General features: G+C 42.8%; 1 pseudogene; it reads left to right on the top strand.

The window, feature by feature from the left end:
- The first annotated feature begins 929 nt into the window (after positions 1 to 929).
- LOC137271548 (hepatitis A virus cellular receptor 1-like) lies at positions 930 to 6,100 on the top strand (annotated as a pseudogene).
- Positions 6,101 to 6,380: the final 280 nt, after the last annotated feature.

Genomic DNA, 6,380 nt, shown 5'->3' with positions numbered 1-6,380 from the left:
CTGTGAGACAGACTATTGAAATATCAATAGACAGAGCCATTTAGGAAATGGTCAAATGTAATACATGTTGGAATTACGCTTTCTCAGTAAAGCACATATTCTAGTACTTCTGTTGGGTTGAGTCTCATCCGGGATTCGAACTCATTCCCTCAGAGCCAGGCACATCGTTATCTCCACAATGTTGCAAATGTTCAGCCACACACTGCCTTGTCCGAAGTGTGTGTGCACTGCGCTGAAAACATCCACCAAATCCCCATCTTCCAGGTGCCCCGTGCTCACCTGCCCCAGTTGCCCCCCGGGGCAAATCCCAGAAAGACAGTGAGTTTCACATATCACCAGGGTATTGTTACGTGTTTTAAGCTGAACGTAAAAACGTTGGCCGAGAGTCAATCCCTAAAGAGCTAGGTTTGATACCAACAGCCGACAAAGCAACACGATATAATTATCAATTGTAGTCTATAAATATTATCGCACAAGAGAGAGTAGAAGAAACATTGTAAATGATATCTCACACAATGTTCTAACTGGATCTGTAAACAGTGTTGGTACACATGCTGGCAAAGATGTTGTTTTCCTTTGAAAGTTGTTGTAAGTTCCATAGACAAAGTTTTTTCCCCATGCATCAAGCTGTCATTAAATCTACTGGATATGTAGCTGTCATGGGATCAGCTTATGAGTTACAGTCAGCTTTCAGTTACACATTACCGTGTTCGACAAGTGTGTGCACCGCGGTGACACCTCCCACCTTTTTTGTGTAAAAAGCTTTCACCCCATCTAGAAAGAAATGGGTTTCAATAAATTACGTATAACACCAGACTGGGAATATATAATATATATATATATGCGTTATGACAATATCTGTTGGCGATGTCGCCTCAAGCGACGATATAACTAGATGTTTCACGGTGTTTTTGTCTTCCGGCGTTCAGCTACACATTACCGTGTTCGACATGTGTGTGCACCGCGGTGACGCCTTCCACCAAACTCCCGCCCTCCAAGTGTCCCGTCCTCACCTGCCCCACATGCCCCCAGGGGCAGACCACTGAAATACGGTGGGTATCGTACATTATCTTGGCATCTAGTTAAAAATTACGTTCATAGTGTGTAAAAAGCTTTCACCCCATCTCCTAGAAAGAAATGAGTTGCAGTAAAATACGTATAACACCAGACTGAGAAGATATAATATACATATATACGTTGTGACAATATCTGTTGGCGATGTCGCCTCAAACGACGATATAACTAGATGTTTCACGGTGTTTTTGTCTTCCACGACGTTCAGCTACACATTACCGTGTTCGACATGTGTGTGCACCGCGGTGACGCCTTCCACCAAACTCCCGCCCTCCAAGTGTCCCGTCCTCACCTGCCCCACATGCCCCCAGGGGCAGACCACTGAAATACGGTGGGTATCGTACATTATCTTGGCATCTAGTTAAAAATTACGTTCATAGTGTGTAAAAAGCTTTCACCCCATCTCCTAGAAAGAAATGAGTTGCAGTAAAATACGTATAACACCAGACTGAGAAGATATAATATACATATATACGTTGTGACAATATCTGTTGGCGATGTCGCCTCAAACGACGATATAACTAGATGTTTCACGGTGTTTTTGTCTTCCACGACGTTCAGCTACACATTACCGTGTTCGACATGTGTGTGCACCGCGGTGACGCCTTCCACCAAACTCCCGCCCTCCAAGTGTCCCGTCCTCACCTGCCCCACATGCCCCCAGGGGCAGACCACTGAAATACGGTGGGTATCGTACATTATCTTAGCATCTAGTTAAAAATTACGTTCATAGTGTGTAAAAAGCTTTCACCCCATCTCCTAGAAAGAAATGAGTTGCAGCAGATTACGTATAGCACCAGACTGAGAAGATATAATATACATATATACGTTGTGACAATATCTATTGGCGATGTCGCCTCAAACGACGATATAACTAGATGTTTCACGATGTTTTTGTCTTCCACGACATTGCTAATTGATCTGTAGACGATGTAGTTGTTTAACGTTATTCTTGAAATTTTTTTTGTCCCAATTCACATTTTAAACTTTCAGCTACACATTACCGTGTTCGACATGTGTGTGCACCGCGGTGACGCCTTCCACCAAACTCCCGCCCTCCAAATGTCCCGTCCTCACCTGCCCCACGTGCCCCCAGGGGCAGACCTCTGAAATACGGTGGGTATCGTACATTATCTTGGCATCTAGTTAAAAAACAACGTTCACACTGCGTAAAACATATTCTCGTCATCTCCTAGAAAGAAAGGAGTTTCAGTATATTACGTATAGTAAGCAACTGAGAATAAATTCATCATATATAAGTGGTGAGGCAATGTGTTGACGATGTTGCCTTACACGAGGTTGTAAGCAGATCTGTTGGTGATGTTGCCTTACTCGAGGTTGTAAGCAGATCTGTTGGCGATGTCGCCTTACACGAGGCTGTAAGTAGATCTGCTGGCGATGTTGTAGCACACGAGGTTGTAGGTTGATCTGTTGACCATGTTGTTTGTTAGTGAATCTGTAGACGATATAGCAGTTTAACGTTTGAACTCTTGAAGAACTATTTATCACACTTCACATTTTAAACTTTCAGTTACACATCACCGTGTTCGACATGTGTGTGCACCGCGGTGACACCTTCCACCAAAGTCCCGCCCTCCAGGTGCCCCGTCCTCACCTGCCCCACGTGCCCCCAGGGGCAGACCTCTGAAATACGGTGGGTATCCTTTCATGTTAGCAATGTGTAAAAACCTCTCCGGAGTGAAATTAATCACGTATGATATTACACTGGAATGTGGGAATATGTATTATACATACGTGATAAGGAAATCAGCTAACAGTGCCACATTTACAGGGTGCTACTAGTGGCTATCATGATTATATGGGAGATTTAACCATACAATTGTGTTCCATGCGACTGTAAGCAGGCATGTTCAGGATGCTTTTGTCCCAAGCGTTCTTCAGAGTTGATCTGTGGGTGACGCTGATATCCCACATGATGTAGTTGATAAATCACGAGACGTAGTAACGAGTTCTGTTTACGGTGTTGTCTTACACGATGGTGCGTGTAAACCTGTTGGTGTAGTCACACAAAGTCTCCCATTACGTTGTAGCAGATCTGTTGAGTACGTCGTCGTTGCACATGCTGGTGTAAATGGATCAGTTGACTGACGATGTACGTGTCTCCTAACCCGTTGCAGATTTCATCTCTTGATGCACAGGCAAAATGTAGCGCAAATGGGGTTGTGCAACAAAGCGAATATGACTAGCGAATCTGTAAAGACTAGTCATTTTCTCTTTGTTGCGTAAACCTATTTGCGCTACAGTTAGTCTGTGGCTGATGATGTGAATTTTAGATCCATATGCCACACTTCTTATCTTAACTTCTATTTAGCTACACATCACCGTGTTCGACGTGTGTGTGCACCGCGGTGACACCTTCCACCCCACTACCCTCCTCTAAGTGCCCTGTGGTCATCTGCCCTGCGTGCCCCCCATGGCTCAAAGCCGAAACACTGTGAGTATCCTGTGGGAAAAGGGGTCTTATTTAAGTATAATTCATTCCAGTATCGGGGCGGTGGGGTAGCCTAGTGGTTAAAGCGTTCGCTCGTCACGCCGAAGACCCGGGTTCGATTCCCCACATGGATACAATGTGTGAGGCCCATTTTCTGGTGTCCCCCGCCGTGATATCACTGGAATATTGCTGAAAGCGGCGTAAAACCAAACTCACTCACATTTCAGTATCTATGGAGACCGAAAGCACCGGTCTCTTCGGGCATTTCAGACAATGTTACAATCGACCCTTGCTACTTTGACTAGTTTATATTTAATACATTAGTCCTTTCTTCACGCATCGCTTCAGAATAGTAACGTTTAACACAACGCCGTTCGTTACGTATGACTTTCAATAAACTCTAATAGCATTATATTTTCTCCTTAGATCGTAGCTATGAAAACTTTTTCCTGAAACATGATATTTGCTTAATGACGGGTCCATTGGTTGCACGTGATTTTCACCTTTGATCTTAACCCGTGGATGTCTAAAATCAAAATATGTTGCTTCAGAAAACTGAAAGTTTGATAACTTGGAAAATTCCACTGTTACACACTGAAATGTCTCGGGTTCCAGGTACGACCAGGCGTGTCCCAGATGTACCTGCGTCCATTTCTACACTTCCAGTGCTCCCCTACAGAGTAAAACTACAACAGCAGGTTGGGCATAAAGCAGAAATTGTTTCGTGCACCGTAGTTTGGCTGGACATATATAATTCGTACAACATGGAACAGGTAGATTCTGCGTGTTATAAAAATAGATTAAATCGGATTACCTCAAAAGAGGACGATTCCGGGTACGACGAAAAAATTATAACGGAAAGAACCACAAAGACAAGTTCCTGACACCACAAAACGGGTAAATTCCGGATACCATTTAGCAGGTAAGGTCTGGATAAAATAAAAGACTTAAATTCTGGGTGTCATGGAAGAGGTTTATTTAGGATTCCATGAAACAGGTGCATTCTGGGTACTGGGAAATAGTTTTAGGCTCGATGCCATTACACTGGTAGATTCAGATTACAGTGAAGTGCACGATGTTGGTCATGGGCAAACTCGAAGCGGATTCTTAGGACACTAATGTCTGCTCATAGGCATTTGTGCTCACTGCTCTAACTGTGGTATATACGGCTCAGCATGATTTGTTATACTGCTGTTGTGAATTTCACTATAGCAGTGTAACGGATAATAATTAGTCAAAGTTTACTTAAACTGATCAAAAGTCGGTCTTAAGGTAGAAAACCCAGTCAGTTCCGATATTACTCATAGCAGATCAACCACACAATCTTTTTCGTGGCCCCGGGAATAATACCTGAAATGTAGCATTCATCTATGGGTCGTCGGAAGTAAGTCCTGATGTGCAATATTCACTCATGTGGCACAGAAAATGAGTCCTGAGACATATAGTAGTTATATAATATGGACCGGATGTAGTTCTTTAAACGCAGTGTTCACGTGATACATCGTCTAGCCTGTCGTACAGTCCCTAACCACATTATTTTCCCAACTAACAGGCAGTCCATTTAGCAAGTCTGTATTTCTTCCGGTTCTGAATCTCCCTTCTCACTGGGGCTCATTTTCAATTTGAAAGATTTTAGTGTTTTTTGTCTCCGTCAAAATTATATATTCAGAGACTAAGTGTCAGTCAAGCAGTAAGTCCTGAAATGTAGTTTACAGCCAGTGGCACAGAAAGTTATTCCTGGCACGTTGTAGTCAGGGGATGTAGTCAATGTTTCAGTGTTGTATATGACGTTGCAGCAGGAGGACGACCACTGATGCTGTTACAGATGCTGCAGAATGTTGCACACCGCGCGGAAACTCTGGAGTACGCTGCACGTGACATGAAGGAGGAGATGAGGATCGCCATTAATCTCTTGCTACAATCTCCGATCAGTCAGTCAAGCGATTCTCAGCAGCAGATTCAAGAGGGTAGGTAAACGGAGATTCAATTAAAATATACTGTGTTTGTTTCCGTGTAAATCAAACTTGATTGAAATGTTGTTAGATTGTGTCCATTAAACCGTCACCCATTCTCGTAACAGTTAACAGTACGTTAACTGGTTCAAGTGAGTGAATTAAAGTCTGACGTGGTATCGGCATTGTTTCATGTTACCAGAGACCATATATAGGCTCTCATGTTACCAAGTAAAAATTGTGTATATTTGTGTGAAAATAGACAAATGCGTTCAGTATCAAAGTTAGACGTCTAAAATTCGCAGTCACACTCATGTATAAATGCGATTTTAGGTATCTTTCATGAGTTTTTATTTTACACTTGTGATTCTCTTAAGCAACTGAAAAAAAAATCGAAAATTTCAATTTAGTGGTTTTAGCTGTTATAATGGACGAATAGGCCCAGGCTTTGAAGCGATGAATATGGTACCTGTATTCAATAATGGTTTTCCAATAACATGATCACTGTATACTTTTGAAGGAGTGATTTGAGCGATAAATACAAATTTGCTGAATCCCCCTTCTATGACAGATACACCCAAGCTTCCACAGTGTTGAGGACGTCAAGCTCCCGACAGTGTAGTTCTCCAACCGACCTTCAACCCACGTGACCTGCGTTATGCGATGAGATTGTGTACAAGTGAGGCAACGGACAACATCCAGTACTAGACCCACATGTGTCCCGGTGCCATATAAACAATAGTGCCAAAGTTCATATATCCTTCTTATTATCTTCTTTCTGACATATAGAAGAGCACGGAGACCAGTGATGTTTTATGGTGAAATGGATAGTTGCGCCCTATCACCTGTCAATCCAAATCCAGTGGTTAGTATTTTGGATATGATAATGCTTTATACATTGA

The sequence above is a fragment of the Haliotis asinina genome, unplaced genomic scaffold (genome assembly GCF_037392515.1).
Source record: "Haliotis asinina isolate JCU_RB_2024 unplaced genomic scaffold, JCU_Hal_asi_v2 scaffold_164, whole genome shotgun sequence".
NCBI lineage: Eukaryota > Metazoa > Mollusca > Gastropoda > Lepetellida > Haliotidae > Haliotis > Haliotis asinina.
Note: the sequence above shows the minus strand (reverse complement) of the source record. Positions and strands in the feature narration are given on the sequence as shown.